The sequence below is a fragment of the Stomoxys calcitrans genome, chromosome 5 (assembly GCF_963082655.1).
Source record: "Stomoxys calcitrans chromosome 5, idStoCalc2.1, whole genome shotgun sequence".
NCBI classification, from domain to species: Eukaryota; Metazoa; Arthropoda; class Insecta; order Diptera; family Muscidae; genus Stomoxys; species Stomoxys calcitrans.
In genome coordinates, this window is record NC_081556.1 from 113,331,333 (window position 1) to 113,354,944 (window position 23,612).

Below are 23,612 nucleotides of genomic sequence, written 5' to 3' on the forward strand. Positions count from 1 at the left end.
GGTCAGATATCAAAAAATATAGTACCCTATTTTCACCATGGGGTCATTATGCACCATCTGTGAAAATTTCAAGAAAATCGGTATAGCCGTTTCTGAGGAAGGAACACACCAACATACAAACCTACAAACAAAACAAATTGATTTTTATATATAAGATAAGCTGGACAGGGCCTGCTTATTTGAGCCCCTTGTTGCCATAGTAAGCAAACATGGCAAACATTAAGGTAGTTAACGGGGGCTCACCCTGAAATAATATCAGCATCGTGCTAGAGCACGATTTTGTTTGAGCCCCATAATGTCAAGCATTTTGAAGGTGGCGATCAAGATACCTTTCATTTGATACCCATATTGCCCAAAGCGGTAAAAGTGTTCTGTTTGGGGGCCTTTTGGGGGGTGGGGGACTTCCCGACACTAAGTGTGACATTTTTATGCCAAGTTCGTACTCTACTCTTCAATACCTTTAATTTGATACCCATATTGTCTCAGTCGGTAAACATGTCTGCTCGGGTGGGGTTTGGGATGGGGCGTCTCCCCTGGTTATTTCAAAATTTTACACCAATTTCATGTATTTGGTGTACCATACGGTGGCATAAACAATTTTTGCTTAAATTGGTGAACCCATCCCTGAGGTCTGGCGTCCTTGACAATTGGGGTAAGGGCGAGGGAGGAAAAATACCACCTCAAAAAATATCAGGCAAATTGAGTAAAAATTGCGCCCTCCAATGTCAAATTGGGAGATCGGTTTATATGGCAGATCGGTTTATATGGCGGGTTTTCAACCGATGTAGACAATACTTGGAACAGTTGTTGAAACTCTTAATAAAACAGCTCACTCAAAATTTCGGCCAAATCGGATAAGTATTGCGCCCTCTATAAGTTCAAGAAGTCTGATCGGGAGATTGGTTTTAATGGCGGCTATATCAGGTTATGTACCGATTTTGACCATACTTGACGCAGTTGTTGGAAGTCCTTGCTCAACGACATGTATAAAATTTCATCCACATCGGATAAGAATTGCACCCTCTAGAGACTAAAGAAGTCAAGACTCAAGATCGGTTTATATGGCAGCTATATCAGGTTATGAACCGATTTGAACCATACTTATCACAATTGTTGGAAGTCATACCAAAACACCACGTGCCAAATTTCAACAAAAGCGGATTAGAATAGCATCAGCACCCTCTAGAGACTAAAGAAATCAAGACCCAAGATCGGTTTATATGGCAGGTATATCGGAGCATGGACCGATTTACGTGGTCCATTACAATTCCAACTGACCTACACTTATAAGAAGTAGATGTGGAAAGTCAAGTATTATGGGATGTGTCCCTCAAACCCTCAAATGGGACGATCATGACAATATGGGGCTAAAATGGAAGGTACTTGGTAGAAAAATACGGTACTGATACCTGATTTTCGGGGGGTAGTGTCTTGTTGTCTGTTCGACCCCAAAAATATCGCCAAATCGGACAAATTTATTTACCATGCCGATATGGGGCTCAAATGAAAGATATCTGGGAGTAGAGCAGGAATTTGATATCCAAATTTGGGACCTCTTCGTCACCGGTCGCGTTGCTACTGACAGTAAGCTTGCCTGTATGCCGCATTCTTGGCTTCAGTAGATTTTTCGCACTCCTGGTCGTACCATGGGTTCATTGGGAGAGTGGGCAATGGTTTGCCGCCAATGCGCTGCAATACTATGGGGGCAAAGAGTGCTTCTGCAAACAATTGGGTCAGCCGATTGCACTTTACCGTTGCCACCTGTTGTGTTTGCAGCTTTCCGATGTCCAGCTTCCTTGCAGTGTCAAATCAGACGTTTCTCGCCACGCTAAGATATGTGCGAACCTTTGCTGCAACAAGGCAATGATGCTAATTGATGTTCTCCACTCGGATCGATCGTACATCTAAATCGCTGGTTGAAGGCATTCAATCTATCAAAACATGATCTATCTGGTTTCTTGTGTATTGATCGGGTGATAGCCATGTGAATCCTTCGCGGCGAAGTCTATTATCCTCAATCCATTATCGGAAGTATCTTCGTGTAGGCAAAATTTTCCGACTGTTGCGGAATAGGGAAGGATATTTTCCTTTTCGCATTAAAATCTCCCTGAAAGATTTTACTATCATGGGCCGGACAGCTCCTAGCTCATAGGAAATATCCTTGAACTGTTCATCCTTGTCTTCCGCGGAGGCATGGGCGCAAATAAGCTGATCAGAGCTGTATCGAAATCTGAACAGATTTTGACCTTTATTTGGAGAGGTTGTGCTAGTCTCAAAGAAAAGTGTTTTACAAAATTTCGAGAAGATCGGTTGATAAATGCGCTTATAAAGGCTTTTAAAGTGAACATCGATCGATTCTTATATATGGGAGCTATATTTTATTTTGAACCGATTCATATGAAGGTTAGGCTAGGTTAGGTTTAAGTGACAGTCTGCCATTAGACTCTCTTAGAGTTTTCGTCCATTGTGATACCACAGGAACAGAAGAAGGAAGATGCCTTTTAGTTCCTATCGCTGAACCATTCAAGAACTGGCGTATGTTCACATCCGCTAAATCAAACATGTTCTCAAAGAAATAAAAACCTAAAGTGGAACTCCTTCTGACTGCGCCAGTGCGAGATACATATACAGAAGGTGTTCTATAGTCCCTCCTTCTTCGATGTCCTTACAGCTTCCGCAAAAATTCCTACTGACAACCTTCAGTCTGTCAGCATGTTTTCCGATTGGACAGTGACCAATCATGACGGATACAATGAATTTGACGTCTGTTCAAGCCAGTTGCAGCAAAGTGGTGCACCTTTTCAAGTCTAGATTAGGCCACATAGTTTTGGAATGGGCATATCCCTCTTTTTGTGACCATCTATCGTTGTTCTTCGGGCCTGGTCCTGAAAACTTAGCTTACATGTCGCTAGAGGCATACCCACAGATTCCAGTTTCCCTGGAATATGTAGGATAGTTCCTAGTATCGCAAGCTCGTGCGCTTTACAATTCCATGGGATATCTCTGGAGCCCGGCACCCAGAACCGGTGAATTTTGAACTGTTCAGCCATCTTGTTGAGAGATCTGCGATAGTCGAGGGCTGATTTTGTGTTCAAAAATACGTTGTCCAGGGATTTAATGGCTGTCTGAGAAGATATTTATGCCAATCGTCGTTATGACATTATATCTTAGCTTCCTTAATTGCAAGTATCTTCGCTTGATACACACTACAGTGGTTTGGTAACCTTATCGATATGACCAGTTCTTGATCGTTAGAGTACACCCCAAAACACTCCCGGTGGTCTAATTTGAAACCATTAGTATGGAAGTCTATGTAACTTCTATTACCAGGGATATCGTATTTCCAATCGATTCTGTCAGGAATAGTGGTACGGTACTTTTTATCAAAAACCTACTCAGTTAGGGTGTAATTCACACTGCCTGGAAGATCGGACATTGTATCAAGGATAACAAAGTGTCCGAAGGCGCCACATGACTTAAGAGCAAGCTCCCTTATCCTCACGGCAGTGTGGAGCAGAAATTTGTCTAGCCACAATGTTGAGGCATACGATGTAGCATTAATTTCAGTGCATCAGATGGTGTCAAACCATCCTTTGGATCCGGTTGACTATTGAACAGTTGATGGACTTTTGAAAAGCCGTCCACCAGACCACAACACCATATAACATTATAGGTCTGACAACTGCAGTATATACCCAATTCATGACGAGCGGTCTTAACCCCCAACTTTTGCCAATGGCTCTCTTGCAGGTGTATAGGGCAAGATTTGCCTTTCTTACACTTGCACCAAAATGTTGTATTTGAAGTTCAATTTCCTGTCCAGCAAAACACCCAGGTATTTTGCGCTTTCTGTAAGTGGAACATTCTCCCCTCCAATGGAGACAGGTGCCATTGTAGGCAAATTGTATCTCCTGCTGAAAGGAATTACTTCTGTCTTGCACGGATTTACACCTAGACCACTTCCGGTAGCCCACTTTACTGTTGCACGTAGAGCTTCCTGAAGTATTGGTTTGCCCAAAAAGTAATTGCGGATTTTTTAAAAGAAAGTAAATGCATTTTTAATAAAACTTAGAATGAACATTAATCAAATATTATTTTTTCACACTTTTTTTCTAAAGCAAGCTAAAAGTAGCAGCTGATAACTGACAGAAGAAAGAATGCAATTACAGAGTCGCAAGCTGTGAACAAATTTGTCAACGCCGACTATATGAAAAATCCGCAATTACTTTTTGGGCAACCCAATATATCTCATAGAGTGCTGGGAAACTTTCCCCTAACCGCAATAGCCACGTCACCAGCATACGCGACCACTTTTAACCTTTTTTTCCAGAGACAATTATATATTGTTAATGGCTATATTCCAAAGTAGAGGACAAAGTAGGACACCTCCTCGTAGTGTTCCTTTGCTGACCCATCTGCTTAGATCCATAGATCCCAAGCCTGCGGTAATGCATCTTTTAGTTTCTTACGATCGAGTTGGTGCCTAGAAACTCCAACTCCTTTCTGATTGACGTCAGTTTTACATTACTGAAAGCACCTTCAGTGTCAAGAATTGGTATCATTGTATATTCCTTGACAGCGAGAGAATGCTCTAAGTAGCCGACTAGGTCCAGAAGGTCTGCTTTGGTGGACTTATATTTACTATATGCATGCTGCTGTCGCGACGGGCGATCTTCAGGGATCTTTGCCATAAGATGTGTTTCTATGAACCTCTCAAGAGTCTTCAGCATTAAGGACGACAGATTAATAGGGCAAAAATATTTCGTATTCGTGTGGTAAGATTTTCCTGCTTTCGGAATGAAAATCACCTTCGTGTCCCTCCATCTCACAGGTATATATGACATGCTGCCACAAGCAGAGTATATCTACCTAAGCCATGGACTCAGTCTATCAGACACAGCTGGTAATTCAACCGGTCTGGCGGGCATTGCTCTATGCTCATATATCTACATATAATTTATTTGAACCCCATATTGCCATTGGCCTCAAAATTGGATTTCAAATTCGTTTTCAAATCTCATTTAAGCTAAGCAAATATGTCCGGTTTGGGGTTTGGCCCTAAAAACTATAAATATTTAGTTCCACTCACTTTAAGATCCAAATTGGTCTTGGTGACAATTTGGGTCTGAAATCCAAACCCCCAAATAGGGTTTTGTTATGGTGGTGGGACGTCCGCTAGACAGTTGGTCCCTAATGTTGATATCAGATACGTGGTCTACTCCCAAATACCTTTAATTTGAGCCCCATATTTCCATAGTGCAAAACATCCCCCAAGCCGGCAAACATGACCGGCTTGGGGCGTGTTTTGGAGGATGGGCGGCCACTCAGTGAGTTGGCCTTGAAAATAGATATCTAATTCGTATTCTACTCTAAAAACCCTCTTATTTGAGCCTCACATTGCAAAAGTCAGCAAATACTTACTATTTGGGTGGTGTTGTGGGGGTGGGGTGGCCCCATAGACACTTTTCCCAAATATTGATATCAAATTCGTGCTTTACTCCCAAAGACCCTTCATTTGAGCCCCATATGGCTATGGTCGTAAATTTGTCCCCTTTGGGGGAGGTCCCCCCAAACACTTGGTCTCATATTTGGATATCAGATTCATTTTCTGCATTCAAATAGCTTTCATTTAAGCCCCATATTCCCATGGTCAGTAAATAAGTCCAGTTTGGGGGGTGTTTTGAGGAAGGGATCCACCCCCCAGAAACGTGGTCCCATATTTGGATATAAGATTTGTATTCTACTCGCAAATACCTTTCATTTGAGTCCCATATTGCCATGATCGGTAAATATGTTCGATTTAGTGGTTTTTTGTGGGTTGGGTGGTGTTGTGGGGGTGGGGTGGCCCCATAGACACTTTTCCCGAATATTGATATCAGATTTGTGCTTTACTCCCAAAGGCTTTCCTTTGAGCCCCATGTGGCTATGGTCGTAAATGTGTCCCCTTTGGGGGAGGTCCCCCCAAACACTTGGTCTCATATTTGGGTATCAGATTCTAATTCTACACTCAAATACCTTTTATTTAAGCCCCATATTCCCATGGTCAGTAAATAAGTCCTGTTTGGGGGGTGGTTTGGGGAAGGGGTTGACCCCCAGAAGCGTGGTCCCACATTTGGATATCAGATTCGTATTCTACTCGCAAATACCTGTCATTTGAGTCCCATATTGCCATTGTCGGTAAATATGTCCAATTTATGTGTGTTTTGGGGTTGGGGTGGTCCCCCTAGCACTTGTTTCGACAAATGCATATCAGATACGTTTTCTTATCCTAAATACCTTTCATTTGAGTCCCATATTGTCGTGATTGGTCTAAATATATGTTTGGTAGGTTTTAGGGTGGGGCGTTCCCCTTAGGTATCCATCCGAAATTTGGATACCAAATTTTTATTTTTAGGGTACTATATGAGAGCACACAAAATTTTGCTTAAATCGCACCACCCATCTCCGAGATCTGGCGTTTCTGAAAATTAGGGTAAGGGGGAGGGTCCGCCCCCCTCAGATATCAAAAAATTTAGTACCCTATTTTCACCACGGGATCATTATGCACCATCTGTGAAAATGTCAAGAAAATCGGTTCAGCCGTTTCTGAGTCTATAAGGAACACACAAACATACACAAACACAAATTGATTTTTATATATAAGATAAGCAGCTCCTTTCGTTGACATCCGAACTTCCCCATATCTGGTGATGTGCATTAGCATCACTTCCTACAATGAGGCTCTTCTTCCCTACAGAAGTGGCTTCAACCAGCAACGTAAGGCTCTGAATCGTGTCCCATATATAGGGAAGCCAGCCAGTAATGAAACTTATTTATTTCAAGGCTGGCTACTACTGAATCTTCAGTGCTTAGCGACGGAAGAAGAAAGACATTTAGACTACAATTTTCAAGAATACAGGCTCTGTGTCTCCCATTCCCCGTTCCCCGTACCACATACTCATGGTTCCTGGATAAGAACTATCATCAACTCCCCCTGCCATCAGGAGGGCCTTTAGAGCCGCCGAAGTGGCCTTAAAATGCTGGAGATTTATCTGTAGTCAGGATTCAGAACTTCCACGACTTCTTCTGAGGCCGATTTTTTCCAATATCAATAGAATTCGTCTCTACGCCAAAACGAAAATGTATGTGCCAAATTTGAAGACGATCTGATGGAAATTGCTACCTTTAATTGGGCATAAATTAACATTGACAGACAGACGGACATTGCCTAATCGAATCAGAAGAAAGTGATTCTGTATCGATCAGTATACTTATCAATGGGTATATCTCTCTTCCTTCTAGGTGTTACAAACAAATGCACTAAGTTATACTACCCTGTATCACAGTGGTGGTGTAGGGTATAAATAAGATAATGAATATATGCATGGTCGGTCTCCAAGTTCGATACGGCCGAACTTATTACGGGTTTATTTGTTTTTTTTTTTATCTATCTAAATGTGCGACGTTATGAAAGCACTATGGCTATGACTTGGAGAGCGGTAAGCTGAGAAATACCTTGCAAAAACGTATTTGTATATCAATTTTGCATGTCCCATTCAAGTTTTAGCTCAAAAACATTTTTGTGATCCTTCTTCTTTCTTAATTGCAGTTTTTTCCTCAGTGTAAACACCATATACTTTTATACGCACACATGTACACCCATACATAAATGTTTATGCTCATGTTATTTCATTTCCCAACTTTCATATTTCCCATACCCTTACCCATAATCAGCTATGGCTCGAAGGAAATCAAGCAAAAGTATAACATCCTTGAGATGCAATAGCGTGTGCGTGCCCTTCTCACCTTTCTTTTTCCAGTTTGATGGACTGTGTTAACGCGAAGGCATTGTGTATAGGAGCTTAATGTTGCTGTAATGAAAAAAAATTTATAAAATATTTGATATTTGATAAGTATCACACCACTATAAATTGTTTCCGAAGATGGCGTTTTCTTGTCAGACGACAGGTACAGTGGTTAAGAAGAGCCAAAAAGGAAAATGTCATTGAAATTTTTTTGATTTTATAAAAATAATTTGTTTTTGAAGAAACTTTCATAGAAATTTTGTGTTTAAAGAAAGTTGTGAAGAAATTTTGTTTTAGAAAAAAATTGCCTTTCAAAATTTCGTAGTAATACCGCATGTAAAAAAATTTGGTATTTTTTAAAAAAAAAATTTTGTTTAGAGAAAATTTTTTAGATATTTGTCCTTTAGATAACATTTAATAAAAATGTTATCATCAGAGAAAATTTCGTCCCAGCTGTTCTTTAGGAAAACTTCCATTAAAGGTTTGCTTATCAAAAACCACTGTACAATTGTCATTGTATTCAATTTATTGCTAAAGTTGGCCCATATACGCATCGACCATTTTTCCTCTAATCCACGACAAAGAGGGCGTTTCAATATGTCACCCATGGAGGAGTTGAAGCAAGAAAAATGTCCCGATGACAAAATATTGTGACAATGGATTACAACTATAAGCTGTACGTTGGAATTATTATGTTCGAATTGATGTTGCGTTAAGGTTTGCTTTGTCAATCAATAACTATTTGCGAGACAATATCTGACACCCCATTGAGACTCCTTAACGGCGATGCTTGAACAGACCCCAACCATCCTGTGAAAGGAAGAAGCGAGAGGGGAAACGGATATGAAAACATTTCTCATCACAAGAATGAATGTTGGTGGCGGTGATGATATCACAAATGTTTATGGGGAAAACGAGTTAAATGTTCCTTCCTTTTTGCATCGTTGCTAGCGATTGAAGCGAAGAGGGTTCTATAACTTACAACAGTGTGTGAACAGTGACAGTAGTAGTTGTAACAATTTCCTTGTCATCAACACTTTGACATTTTCTGCGTTTAATTAGTCATTGTATGCCATTAAATCGAAAGTAAACACAATTTCTTGGAATAAACTCTGATGTAGTGATGACTATCGCAAGGACTCTGTGAGTGTTCCTACATTGTGCTAATAATTGGTACAGTGTAACAAAAGATGAAGAAATTCATATTACAAACATTGCTGACAGAAGAAAATTAGGAATTCAGGCCACGTGGCGCATGTTTTACTTGATTTTGAATGTTAAATTTAGGGTACTATAAAAAATTAAAAACATTTCAAGACATTAGAATGATGGTAACAAAAGTTTCTTATCTTCTCTCTCCCATATAGTTCTCATGGTATGCAGTTTGCAAAATCCATGTTGTAGAACGGATAGCTCAGCACAAAGATAAGTTCTTTAGGAGAGCAGTGTTGGGGCCCACCCTGCAAACATTTTTGATTTTCAAACAATCTTTCGCGAATCTTACGGATGAAGTTTATGATCGCGTATGAGCTCATCTAAGAATCGTAGAAGATTCCCCCGTCGCACAGTGGGAGAAAATCGAAAAAAACTAGTAAAAACAAGTAAAAGCGTACTAAGTTCAGCCGGGCCGAATCTTATCTACTCTCCACCATGTATCGCATTTGTCGAGTTCTTTTCCCGGCATCTCTTCTTAGGCAAAAAAGAAGGATAAAAGAAAAGATTTGCTACGCTATTAGAGTGATATCAAGATATGGTCCGGTTCGGACCACAATTAAATTATATGTTGGAGACCTGTGTAAAATGTCAGCTAATTCGAGTAAGAATTGGGCCCTTAAGGGGCTCAAGAAGTGAAATAGATAGATCGATTTATATGGGAGCTGTATCAGGCAATAGACCGATTTAGACCATAATAAACACGTATGTTGATGGTCATGAGAGGATCCGTCGTACAAAATTTCAGGCAAATCGTATAAGAATTGCGACCTCTAGAGGCTCAAGAAGTCACAATCCCAGATCGATTTATATGGCAGCTATATCAGGTTATGAACCGATTTGAACCTTATTTCCCACAGTTGTTAGATATCATAACAAAACACTTCGTGCAAAATTTTATTCCAATTGGATTATAATTGCGCCCTCTAGAGGCTCAAGAAGTGAAGACCCAAGATCGGTTTATATGGCAGTTATATCAGGTTATTGATCGATTTGGACCATACTTGGCACAGTTGTTGGAAATCATAACGAAACACGTTGTGCAATTTCATTCCAATTGGATAAGAATTGCGCCTTGAAGAGGCTCAAGAAGTCAAGACCCAAGATAGGTTTATATGGCAGCTATATCAGGTTATGGATCCATTTGAACCATACTTGGAACATTTGTTTGATATCATAACGAAACACATTGTGCAAAATTTCATTCCAATCGGATAAGAATTGCGCCTTGAATAGGCTCAAGAAGTCAAGACCCAAGATCGGTTTATATGGCAGCTATATTAGGTTATGGGCCGATTTGAACCATACTTCGAACATTTGTTCGATATCATAACGAAACACGTTGTGCAAAATTTCATTCCAATCGGATAAGAATCGGGACATAACGGCCGATCTGGGATCTTGACTTCTTGAGCCACTAGAGTTCGCAATTATTAACAAACATGGTTTATATGGGTCCATAATCTGTTATAGCTGCCATATAAACCTAACTGAGATCCTGACTTCTTGAGCCTCAAGAGGTTGCAATTATTATTCGATTCAGCTGAAATTTTGTAGAACAGCTTCTCCCATGACATTCCGCAAACGTGTAAAATATCGGTCCAGTTTTGGTTATAGCTGTCATATAGACCGATCCTCTGATTTAGGGTCTTAGGCCCATAAAAGCCACATTTATTATCCGATTTTGATGAAATTTGGGACAGTGAGTTGTATTAGGCCCTTCGACATCCTTCGTCGATTTGGCCCAGATCGGTCCAGATTTGGGTATAGCTGTCATATAGACCGATCCTCTGATTTAGGGACTTAGGCCCACAAAAGGCGCATTTATTGTCCGGTTTCGCCGAAACTTGGGACAGTGAGTTGTGTTAGGCCCTCCGACATCCTTCTTTGATTTGGCTCAGATCGGTTCAGATTTGGATATAGCTGCCATATAGACCGATCCTCCGATTTAGGGTTATAGGCCCAAAAAAGCCACATTTATTATCCGATTTTGCTGAAATTCGAGACAGTAAGTTGTCATATGCCCTTTGACATCTCTCGTTAATTTGGCCTTGGTCGGTTCAGATTTGGATGTAGCTGCCATATAGACCGATCTCTCGATTTAAGGCTTCGGGCCCGTAAAAGGCGCGTTTATTGTCCAATGTCGCCGAAATTTGGGACAGTGAGTTAAGTTAAGCCCCTTGAGCAACTTGGGCCAAATCGGTCCAGAGTTGGATGTAGCTGTCATATAGACCGATCCTCCGATTTAGGGTCATAGGCCCATAAAAACCACATTTATTATCCGGTTTTCATGAAATTTGGGACAGTGAGTTGTATTAGACGCTTCGACATCTCTCGTTAATTTGGCCTTGATCGGTCCAGAATTGGGTATAGCTGCCATATAGACCGATCTCTCGATTTAAGGCTTCGGGCCCGTAAAAGGCGCGTTTATTGTCCAATGTTGCCGAAATTTGGGACAGTGAGTTAAGTTAAGGCCCCTGAGCAACTTGGGCCAAATCGGTTCAGATTTGGATATAGCTGCCAGGCAGACCGATATCTCGATTTAAAATCTTGGCCCCATAAAAATTTGACACAGTGACTTATGTTAGGCTTTTCGACATCCGTATCGTATATGTGTTCTGATCGGTTTATTTTTAGATATAGCTACTGTACTTATTAGTATTTGGTCCAAATCGGAACATATTTCGATATAACTGCTATGGGCCACAAGGTATGCAATTTTCATCGGATTTTGATGAAAGGTGGTTTACATATACAACCAAGGTGGTGGGTAACCAAAGTTCGGCCCGGCCGAACTTAACGCCTTTTTACTTGTTTCTTCTTTGTTGGTGACGAAAACTTATTGATGATGCGTTTTAAATGAAATTTGAACAAGATATGTTAATTTAAATGGGTGCTATATGCACTTCAAAATAGGCTTCAATTTATTAAAAAAATTGGAAAAACCCAAAGCCCAGATCCTCCAATTCGGCACATGTTTTTTTTTACTCCATATTTCCCCTAAACCCATGCAAAAAATTTTTTGCACCTTACAACATTTGTAGTCTCCATAGCAAATTTGCTAATAAATGCCGATTTGGAAACCATCTTTGCTCGAAAGTGGTATTTTGGGGATTTTGGTAAAAAAAATCCGGCAGAATTTATTTTTAGTTTTTTAAGGACACTTTTATCTGCTAAATTCAAAAAAATTACCTTTATTCGTTTTTTTCTCAGACTTTGAAATTTTGCACACGATCTCGTTAACACCTCAGCTCTAACCATTTCAAAAAGATATCTCTACCAGTTCTCACACAGCATATTTTTTACTAGTTATTTTTCGATTTCTCCCACTGTGCATGTTGAGGAGTTGTGTCCTCAAGACGAATCTACTAAAAGAGTATTCCACGAATCTTCCACATGACTTCCTGAAGAGTAAGTCTTATGAGGGTTGGAAGAATATAGAATTGTGTTGACGAGTATCAAATGAGTCTTGTAGAAGATTTATGAAATACTCTTCTAGAAGCGTATTACTCGCCTGGACGAGTATCAAATAAGTATTTTGGAATATTTATTAAATATTGTTCAAAAAGAGTTGCGCATTATTCGCTTGGAAGATCTAAAAATTCATATCAAGATAAGTTGTTCATCAAAAACGTAACAACTACGAAAAAACTTAAAAAAATGTGTGTTACTCGTCATATTCGCCATACTAAGTACCAATCGTCATATAAGCCAATTGAGAATTCTGTTTAGTGTTGTGCAATTTGTCATCTCAAAACAAAACACCGAAAAACATAATTCAATACAAGTCCTAAACGCTTCAGGCATGAAGACAAAAACAATCGCGAAAAGTTAACTCAGGCGATTTATAAACAAATATTCTGGACGATTATGACGCAATGGGTTACACAATAATCGTCCCAAAGATTAGTGAAAACTTCCTCACACGACATGGATTGTCCAATGATAACCTAAATCAGTGTTTCACGAGTCATAACAACGATTATAAGGCAATGGGTTGTAAGAGAATCTTCGCAAAATGTTGCCAAAACCTCCGCACACGCAATAGATTGTCCAATGATGTCCTAAAAGAGTGTTTCAATACTCATACGGACGTCTATAACGCAATGGGTTGTAAGAGAGTCGTCGCATAGGGTTCCTAAAATATCCGCACACGCAATGAATTACTCAAAGATATCGTAGAAGGATGTATCGCGACTCGTTCGGAAGAACAATTGCGTCAAAATCTTCCAAAGATTGTTTTATTCATCGCAGGGACTAAAGCTCTTTCAAAATTATGACAAATATTTGTAGGGCATAGCCATTTCATTGACAGAATGTAGTATTGGTGAGAAGGTAAAAAAAAATGTGTGGGTTCCCAGATCAAACCTAGAGATGAGAAGGGGATGTGAAGCTACATCGTTAGAAAACAAGGGCTCCACACGATTGGGCCATCCATAAGGCTGAGCTAAGAAAATATAAGGGAGAGCTGAGGAGGGGTCATAACACATCCTGGGTGGAATTCTGTAGCTCCGTGGAGGATACATCTGAGACCTCTAGGCTAAGGAAGATTCTGTCCTCGAGACCTATTACGGTGGGGTATATTCAGAAGTCAGAAAATGTATGGACAATGTCTAGTGAGGAAACAATAGAACTGCTCGTTGACACACCTTTCCCGGAAAATTCCCCAAGGGACAACGTGGCGCCAGAAGAGGTTGTCACTGGTATTCGTAGGTGGTTATTAAGGAAATTGTGTCTGAGCCGAAAATCCTTTGGGCGATAAGAAGTTTCGACTCCTTTAAGTCGTCAGGCCCTGATGATTTATCACTGGTTGAATTACAAGCTGTGTCTGATAGACTGGTTTCCCGGCTTAGGGAGAAATACTCTACTTGTATCAGCATGTCATATATACCTGTGGGAGGAAGGAACACGAAGGTCATTTTCATTCCGAAAGCAGGAAAACCTTACCACACGAAGGCGAAAGATTTTCGTTCTATTAGTCTGTCATCCTTAACGCCGAACTCTTGAGAGGTTGATGGAAACATATCTTAGGGCAAAGATCCCTGGAGATTGTGTGTCGCGGCAGCAGCATGCATATAGTGAAGGCAAATCCACTGAAGCAGCCCTTCACGACCTAATCGGCTACATAGAGCGTCTTCGCGCTGTCAACGAATATACAATGGTAGCATTTTTTCGACATTGAAGGTTCTTTCAATAATGAAAAACCGACGTCAATCATGAAGGAGTTGGAGTTTCTAGACATCAACTCGTAACGTAAGAATGTTTACTTACTAAAAGATGCATTACGGTAGTCTTGGGATCTGTGGATCTAAAAAGATGTGTTAGCAGAGGAAAAACTCAAGGAGGTGTACTGTCTTCTCTACTTTGGAATATAGCCATTAACAACATATTATTGTCTCTGGAAGAAAAAGGTGTAAAAGTGGTCGCGTATGCTATTGACGTGGCAATTGCGGTTAGGGGAAAGTTTCCGCGCACTCTTAGAGATATACTTCAGGAAGCTCTATGTGTCACAGCGAAGTGGGCTTGCAAAATTGGTGTAGGCACAAATTCGTGCAAGACAGAAATAGTTCTTTTCAGTAGGAGATACAAGTTGCCTACAGTGGCACTTGTCTCCTTGGGAGGCGCAAAATACCTGGGTGTTTTGCGGGAGAGGAAATTGAACGTCAAATCCAACATTTTGGAAAGGGCAAGAAAGGTAACTCTTGCCTTAAACACCTGCAAGGGATCCATTGGAAAACTTGGGGGTTTAGACCGCGTGTCATGCATTGGGTATATACTGCAGTTGTCAGACCTATAATGCTATATGGTGTTGTGGTCTGGTGGACGGCACTTCAAAAGTCCACCTACTGTTCAATACTTATCCAGATCTAAAGGATGGCTTGTTTGTGCATTACAGCCGCACTGAGGATGACACCATCTGATGCACCGAATTTAGCGTTACATCTAATGCCTTTGAACATTGGGGCTAGACAAATCCTTGATGAAATATCCGATGGTCCAGGCAGTGAGGATTAGACCCTTTTTGAGCCGCTTTTTGATAAAAAGTATTGTACCACTATTCCTGATAGAACCGATTGGAACTACCATATCTCTGGTAATAGAAGTTACATAGACTTTTATACGGATGGTTCCAAACTAGGATCTAGGATGGTTGTACTCTTAGGATCTAGAACTGGTCATATCGAAAAGGTTACCCTACCACTGCAGTGTGTATTAAGCGGAGATCCTTGCAAATTAGGAAGTGGTGGAATGGCTTAAATACAATATAATGTCATAACGACTTGTGAAAAATTCTTTCTTCTGTCAGTTATCAGCTGTTACTTTTAGTTTGCTTTAGAAAAAAAGTGTAAAAAAAGTATATTTGATTAAAGTTCATTCTAAGTTTTATTAAAAATGCATTTACTTTCTTTTAGAAAATCCGCAATTACTTTTTGGGCAACCCAATATTTTCTCAGGCAGCCATTAAAACCCTGGAGAACGTATTTCTGAATACAAAAACCGCACTCGACTGTCGAAGATCTTTTAACGAGATGGCTGAACATTTCAAAATCCACCTGTTCTGGTTGCCGCGCCACAGAGATATTCCAGGGAATTGTAAAGCGGACGAGCTTAAGGGACTAGGAACTACCTTCCACACTCCAGGCAACTGAAATCTGTGGGTATGCCTCTAGCGACTTGTAAGCTAAGTTTTCAGGACCGGGTCCATAGGACAACGAATGATAGATGGTCACAAAGAGGGGGCTGTGAGCATTCTAAAACTATGTGGCCTAATCTAGACTTGAAGAGGTCTACCGCTTTGCTGTCATTGGCTAGAACACACGTCTCAGTCATTGTGTCCGTCATGACAGGTCACTGTCTAATCGGATAACTTGCCAGACTGAAGGATTTCGGCAACGACTTTTGCAGAAGCTGTGAGGACATCGAAGAAGAAGAGACAGCTTCGTCGTGTGTGTCCCGCACTAGCAGTCAGAAGGAGTTCCATTTTAGGTTTTTATTTCTTTTAGAACCTGTCTGATTTAGCGGATGTGAATATGCCCAAATTGTTGGACTTTTTAAAGCTATCTGAATGGGTCAACGGTAGGAACTATGGGTTGCCCAAAAAGTAATTGCGGATTTTTCATATAGTCGGCGTTGACAAATTTTTTCACAGCTTGTGACTCTGTAATTGCATTCTTTCTTCTGTCAGTTATCAGCTGTTACTTTTAGCTTGCTTTAGAAAAAAAGTGTAATAAAAGTATATTTTATTAAAGTTCATTCTAAGTTTTATTAAAAATGCATTTACTTTCTTTTAAAAAATCCGCAATTACTTTTTGGGCAACCCAATAGAAGGCATCTCCCTTCTTTTGTTCCTATCGTATAACAATGGACTAAAACGTCTAAGTGAGTCTGATGGCAGACTGCCACTTAAACCTAACCCTAACCCTAACCTACATCATTATTGAAGGATCATCATTAAGGAGGGATACATCAAGACTGCGGCCGCTGATGGCCAAGGAAGGATTATCCACACGATACGCTCCTTCATTTGTTGGAGACACACTTTCCTGGCTATGAGTCAACTGGTCAGGAGGGTAGGGGCTTATTACCCAATGGAAATTCCGTCAGGGATACATTTTTACAGCGAACACAATAAAATCCTTCATAATGTTGCTGGCTGTCTTAAGGGACCACAACAAACAAGCCTGCAACTTAAGTAGCCTTTTGCATGGGATACCCATTCAGCCTAACCTAATCGTACTGATCAATATCAGTGTGATCAATATCAGTGTGATCAATATCAGTGTTGTTGTTGTTGTAGCTGTTTATTGTATTCTATCTTTCGTCTGCTTGATTCTGTTGAGTGTCAAGACCCAGGAACTCCGCGACTAAGATGGGGTGCGTCCACAGGGATCTGGGTCTGAGTCGAGTGGGTCTGGCCGGGCAGTTAAACAGGTGACGTGTATCATGCGGTCCCCAATATCATTGTGATCAATATCAGTGTCTGATCAAATTCAGTTACTGATTGGTATCATTCGTCAGCTTTCCGATGGATTATTTCCTGCTGAAACTCTTAATCTCCTTATGATATTTGACTTCAGTTTTAACTTTCACAATGCATGCGTCAGCCAATAAGAAAATCACCTTAAGACAATAACACCATTTTCCGAATATCCTATTTATCCTTTCATATAACCCATGGTATGCTTTTATTTACCTTAATCATGAGCCGCTTGACATTTAATGCAATTAATTCCAACGGCAATAGGTCCCTTTGGCAAAGAAACTTGAATAATAATATCCCCCTTAATGTTCAATCGTCAAAATGGATGAGGGAGATTGAGACAGAGTAAAAATCAATTATTTGATAAATATTTTATTAAGGCGACAACCGTCAGCACATGCTTGCCTTGGAAAATTGTTGTAATTATTAATGTGGCATAAATTCATGCAACATTGTTGCGATTGACACACCGTTCAATGCCGCAAGAGACGGCGCCGGCCTCATTGTTATATGTGTTGGAGGTATGGGAGTTGGAAAAGTTTCGCTTTTTCTGCAAAAGAACAGTCAAGTGGATAAATTGAATTGACGCAAAAATTGTAATTAATAAAAACCCTTCAGGTGAAACATAGCGTAAAGTTAATTAAGAAATTAAAATAGCAAGCAAGTGTTGTTACTTATAAGAAGAAAGTGAGAGAGGAGTGTGAGAAGCGGATGTTTGCCCTATAGCTCTTTCCCCTTTGCTTGACTTACAAATGCCTTACAACTTCATTGCTTGGTCGATTAAGACATGTCGGTGTCATTGCCACATTTCAATGTGGTGTGTTGAACGTTTGTGCAAAAAGGGGCTGGCAAGTACCATACTTAATAATGGTTGCCACAAAGTGCAATCGGATATCGTGAGGCTCAGAAAAACCTATGCTTCAAATTTCAGCGAAATCGGGTTCATTGGCCCTTATCGGCCAAACGGTCTATATGGCAGCTATATCTGAATATAGTCCGATCTGTACTATATTTGGGTCGGATGTTGGGAGGCTTAAAATAACCCATTGTTTTAAATTTCAGTGAAATCGGATAAAAATTAAAGCTTTTTTGCCCTCCAGACCCTTTTTCGGGTGATCGCTCCATATGGCAGCTATATCTAAATATAAAACGATCTGTACTATATTTGGATCGGATGTTGGGAGGCTTAAAATAACCCATTGTTTTAAATTTCGGTGAAATCGGATAAAAATTAAAGCTTTTACGGCCTTCAGACCCTTTATCGGGAGATCGGTCTATATGACAGCTATATCTAAATATAGTCCGATCTGAACCATATTTAGATCAGATGTTGGGAGGCTTAAAATAACCCATTGTTTTAAATTTCATCCAAATCGGATAAAAATTAAAGCTTTTATGGCCTTCAGACCCTTTATCGGGAGATCGGTCTATATGACAGCTATATCTAAATAAAGTCCGATCTAAACCATATTTAGATCAAATGTTGGGAGGCTTAAAATAACCCATTGTTTTAAATTTCATCCAAATCGGATAAAAATTAAAGCTTCTATGGCCTTCGGACCCTTTATCGGGTGATCGCTCTATATGGCAGCTATATCTAAATATAGTCCGATTTAATCCATATTTAGGTCAGATGTCGGGAGCCTTAAGATAACCCACTGTTGTGAATTTCAGCGACATCGGGTAATAAATAAAGCTTTTATGAGCTTCAGACCCTTAATCGGGAGATCGGTCTATATGGCAGCTATATCTAGATATCGTCCGATCTGAACCATATTTAGATCAGATATCGGGAGGCTTAAAATAACCGATTGTTTTAAATTTCATCCAAATCGGATAAAAATTAAAGCTTTTATGAGCTTCAGACCCTTAATCGGGAGATCGGTCTATATGGCAGCTATATCTAGATATCGTCCGATCTGAACCATATTTAGATCAGATGTCGGGAGGCTTAAAATAACCGGTTGTTTTAAATTTCATCCAAATCGGATAAAAATTAAAGCTTTTATGACCTTCAGACCCTTTATCGGGAGATCGGTCTATATGGTAGCTATATGTAAATATCGTCCGATCTGAACCATATTTAGATCAGTTGTCGGGAAGCCTCAAACTACTCACTGTTTCAAATTTTAGCAAAATCGGATGAAAAATAAAGTTTTTATGGGCTTCAGACCCTTTATCGGTAGATCGCTCTATATGGTAGCTATATCTAGATATCGTCCGATCTGAACCATATTTAGATCAGTTGTCGGGAAGCTTCAAACTACTCACTGTTTCAAATTTCAGCAAAATCGGATGAAAAATAAAGTTTTTCTGGGCATTAGATCCTTTATCGGAAAATCGGTCTATATAGCAGCTATATCCAAATAGGGTCCGATTTGGCCCATTCAAGAAATTAACCAGCGTGCATCAAAAATACGTATCTGTGCCAAATTTCAGCTCAATATCTCAATTTTTGAAGGCTCAAGAGTGATTACGACAGACGGACGGACAGACACACGGACATCGTTAGATCGTCTTAGAATTTTACCCCGATCCGAAATATATATAGGGTCGAAAATTGATATTTCGATGTGTTGCAAACGGAATGACTAAATGAATATGCCCCCTATCCTACGGTGGTGGGTATAACAAAAGTTCTTCAGTTATTGTTTAAATTATTTTTATAACCTACACCACTACTGTGAGTGTTTGTAACACCCAGATGTTCGTCTGTCCGTCTGTCTGTCTGTATGTCCCCCTGTCCATGTTAATTTATGTACAAAGTACTGGTCGCAATTTTCATCTGATCGTCTTAAAATTTGGTACAGGCATGTTTTTCCGCCTAGAGACGAAGCCTGTTGAGATAGCAACAAATCGGTTCAGATTTTGCTATAGCTCCCATATATATGTTCGTCCGATTTTGAGAAATATTGCAATAAAGTGCTTATTTGTTAACCGATTCTCTCGAAATTTAGTAGGAAGGATTTTCTCTTGACTCTCGACTTCACTGGTGAATTTCATAGAAATCGGTTCAGATTTAGATATAGCTGCCATGTATGTATATCGCCCGATTTTTATCCTAGAGCCACTGCAAGCACAATCATTGACCAATCTTCCCAAAAATGTATACAAAGCTTTCATCGACGCCTACCACAGTATCAAAGAAGTTTGCTCTAAATCGTTTCAGATTTAGATATAGCTCCCATATATATGTTCGTCCGATTTTGAGAAATTTTGCACTTAAGTGTTCATTTGTTTACCGATTCCCTCGAAATTTGACAGAAAGAATTTTTCTTTGACTGCTAATATTATCGATGAATTTCATAGAAATCGGTCCAGATTTAGATATAGTTGCCATATATGTATGTCGTCCGATTTTAACTTCTAGAGTCACAGCAAGCGCATTTATTGACCAATCTTGCCAAAGTTTTGTCCAACGTTTTTCTTGACAACTACCACAATATCTGAGAGGTTTGCTCGAAATCGGTTCAGATTTAGATATAGCTTCCATATATATGTTCGTCCGATTTTAGGTAATTTACAATAATGTTGTAATTTGTCAATCATAGTTATTACAGTTTGAACATATTTGCTCGAAATTTGATACGGATTGTTTTATAACCCATCTTAAAATATCCGCCGAGGTCTATCAAAATAGGTTCAGAATTGTCCATAAAGGGCTGGTGTAGGCTATTACGCAGTCGGCACTGCCCGACTTTTGCCTTTTTTTTATTTTACTGGTTTCTTATGTTCTCGCTAGGATTAGAACCCAGATCTTCAGCGTCATAGGCGGACGTGGTAACCTCTGCGCTACAGTGGCTTCCGTAGCTCAGCCTTATAGACGTTCCAATCGTGCCCTTGTGGCTTTCGCCATGTTAAAAAGCCTTTGCTATCCTTCCTTAGGCCAACTAGTTCTGGCAGTCACTATTTGTCCCTTGGTTTGGCTCTACGACATGCTGACACAAGCGAGTCGTAGAGAGCCTTTGTGATTCGCTTGATCCATTATGTCCACATTCCTTTTAGTCATAGAGGCGATAGTCGTGCGGAATGTTTGCTGAAATTTATCCCAATCCACCTTTCCTCTGCTTAGTCGTAGGAAAACTTCTCCAATATATTCCCCAAGGCTGAAACCATTAAAACTATGATCGGAGAAGCTGTGGTCTTTCAACACTACGCAGTGGCATATCCCACAAAGGTCATCCCACAAACATCTAGTAAGCAGCTCACCCCTTTCGTCCATATCCGCATTTCCCCATATCTGGTTGTTGTTGTAGCAGTTTGTTGTGTTCTATCTTTCGTCTGCTTGATTCTATTGAGTGTCAAGACCCAGGAACTCTGCGACTTTGATGGCGTGCGTCCAGAGGGATCTGGGTCTGAGTCGAATGGGATTGACTGGGCAGTTAAACAGGTAACGTGTATTGTGTGGTCCCAGGTCATAATCGGGACATACATCTTGCGCGTCGGCATCAATCCTTGCTCTGTAGGAGTTGAGGCGACTGCATATGCCAGAACGTAAATCAGCCAGAACTACTTTGGTTTGCCGGGAAGGTCAATATCTTCATGTGCAATGGGAGGTCGTGGTTCTCCAAAGACTACATTCACCCGGTAGCCATTTACCGCATCTGCTACCGTGTCCGCATGATTTTGTCTAGACCTGTTTGATATGCCGCTTAATGTAGAAGTCTTTTCTTGTAGGACGGAACCTCACGCTCTAGATAATGTAGATCTACCTAAAGGCTTCTGGGCGGGGGATATCTATCCACAAGATGACTGGTAGGATCTTTAATGATGAACTGGTAGGATCTTTGTCTCCTGATGGAGTTGGCTCACATGAGAACTGAGGAGACAGCCCATCCCGAACTGCGATGGGTTGTCTTCTCAGAGCAGCATTTTGACAGATCTAAATCTTATTCCACTGCGTGTCATAGAACTGACGAGACCATAATGGCGCTGCAAAACTTACCACAGATCGGTCATTTGCTTTGTACGTAGTCAACACGGTTTCTTTGCCTGCACCCCAATTGCTGCCGGCAAGTGACTTGAGGACCTTATTTCTACTTTTGACTTTATCGAAAATTGCTGTGGCATGTGGGGATGATGTGTAAGAGCTGTCAAATGTATTTTGGAATACTTGATGGTCGGAATCATTTCTCCACCGACCATCACAGACAGTTCGGCATTCACCTTACGCGTATTTGTAGTGAACAATGTAGCTGAAGATTTGGTGGCAGATATCTTCGAATTTATTGCAATGAAATATAAGGAAATTTCGTTGAGGTAGCCTTCAACCTATCGCAGATGTCATCAAAGGGTGGGGGGCCTGATGCCATGGTCGTACAATCGTCCGCATATGATACGATATCTATGTCGTCTGGAATGAAGTATAGGTAGAAGTTAAACGGTGCCGAAAATATCACTCCACCTTGGGGAACTCCCTGTTTCACCCTACGATGCTTCGACTTCTTATCCCTAAATTCCACAAATAACTGGCGACCACACAGATTATTGGCGACCCAGCGTTTCAGGCCTAGCTGGAGGCGATGTGTTGTGTCCTATCACATGGCCTGGGCTGATTGAAGCCACGGCAAATTGATGCTATGCAGTCTTCGAAATCCATGTTGATGATCGGCGAATGGAAATTCTCCTACGAGGCTCGGGAGGAGTAATGCCTCAAGCTTCTTTGCTACTGGTGAGAGAAGGGAAATCGGTCTATACGACTCCCCCAAACTCGGGTCCTTTCCAGGCTTCAGTAACTCACTCTCTCACTCAGATCACTCTGCCCATTTTCCAGACATCGGGAACAATAAGAGTGTTCAAAGACACGTTGAGGACTGTAGTAAGGTACTCAACTCGAGGTAAACCAGATTCTTCAGCATCAGTGTAGAGATTCCGTCGGGGACCAAAGCCTTAGATGGTTTGGCGCCACGGATAACATTCGTAACTTCGCCCACGGTAAATTGTGATAGCTGTCCATCGGCTCGGAGACCACGGATACGGCGAATGGCGCTCCTCCTTGCCCTGTCACTCTCTGGATGCAAAATAAATTGAGGGTTGAAACACATGGTGCATCACTTCGGATCAGTCACGGTTACGTCGCTAAAAGTGACTAAGGTCCTGTCATTCCGTCTATCGGTGTTCGAAAGTGACTTAACAGTAAAACACAGCTTACCTAAAACGGTGCCTAAGTTACATTGTTCCAAGTGTTCCAGCCACAAACTACGCCTATGTTCGTTGACTATCCTGTTTATTTCCAGATTCAGCTCGCCGATTCTGGGGCTAGTGGGGTCCATACAATCAATCCTATCGCGTTCGTCTGCGAGTAACATTTCCTGCAACGGGAAATTGGGCCGCACTTGGGGTATTCCACCTGCTGGTATAAAGCGAGCGGCTGCTGCTTTAATGATGTCTCGGAATTTCCTCTCGGCAACCAGCACATCCGAGGGGGGTGGCAGTTCACTGAAGCGAGGATTGGTGTACTCTCGGAAGCAGGCCCAATCGGCCTTTTTCTGGTTGATAAACGTCCGGCGTTCAGGGGTTATGAAGTCGGGTGGTCGGTCGATGGTGAGAATTATGGGGAGGTGGTCTGACCCCATAGAGATGACGGCTTGCCAGGAAATGTCTGGCGAGCTGCTACACACCCTCGTTATCCTAGT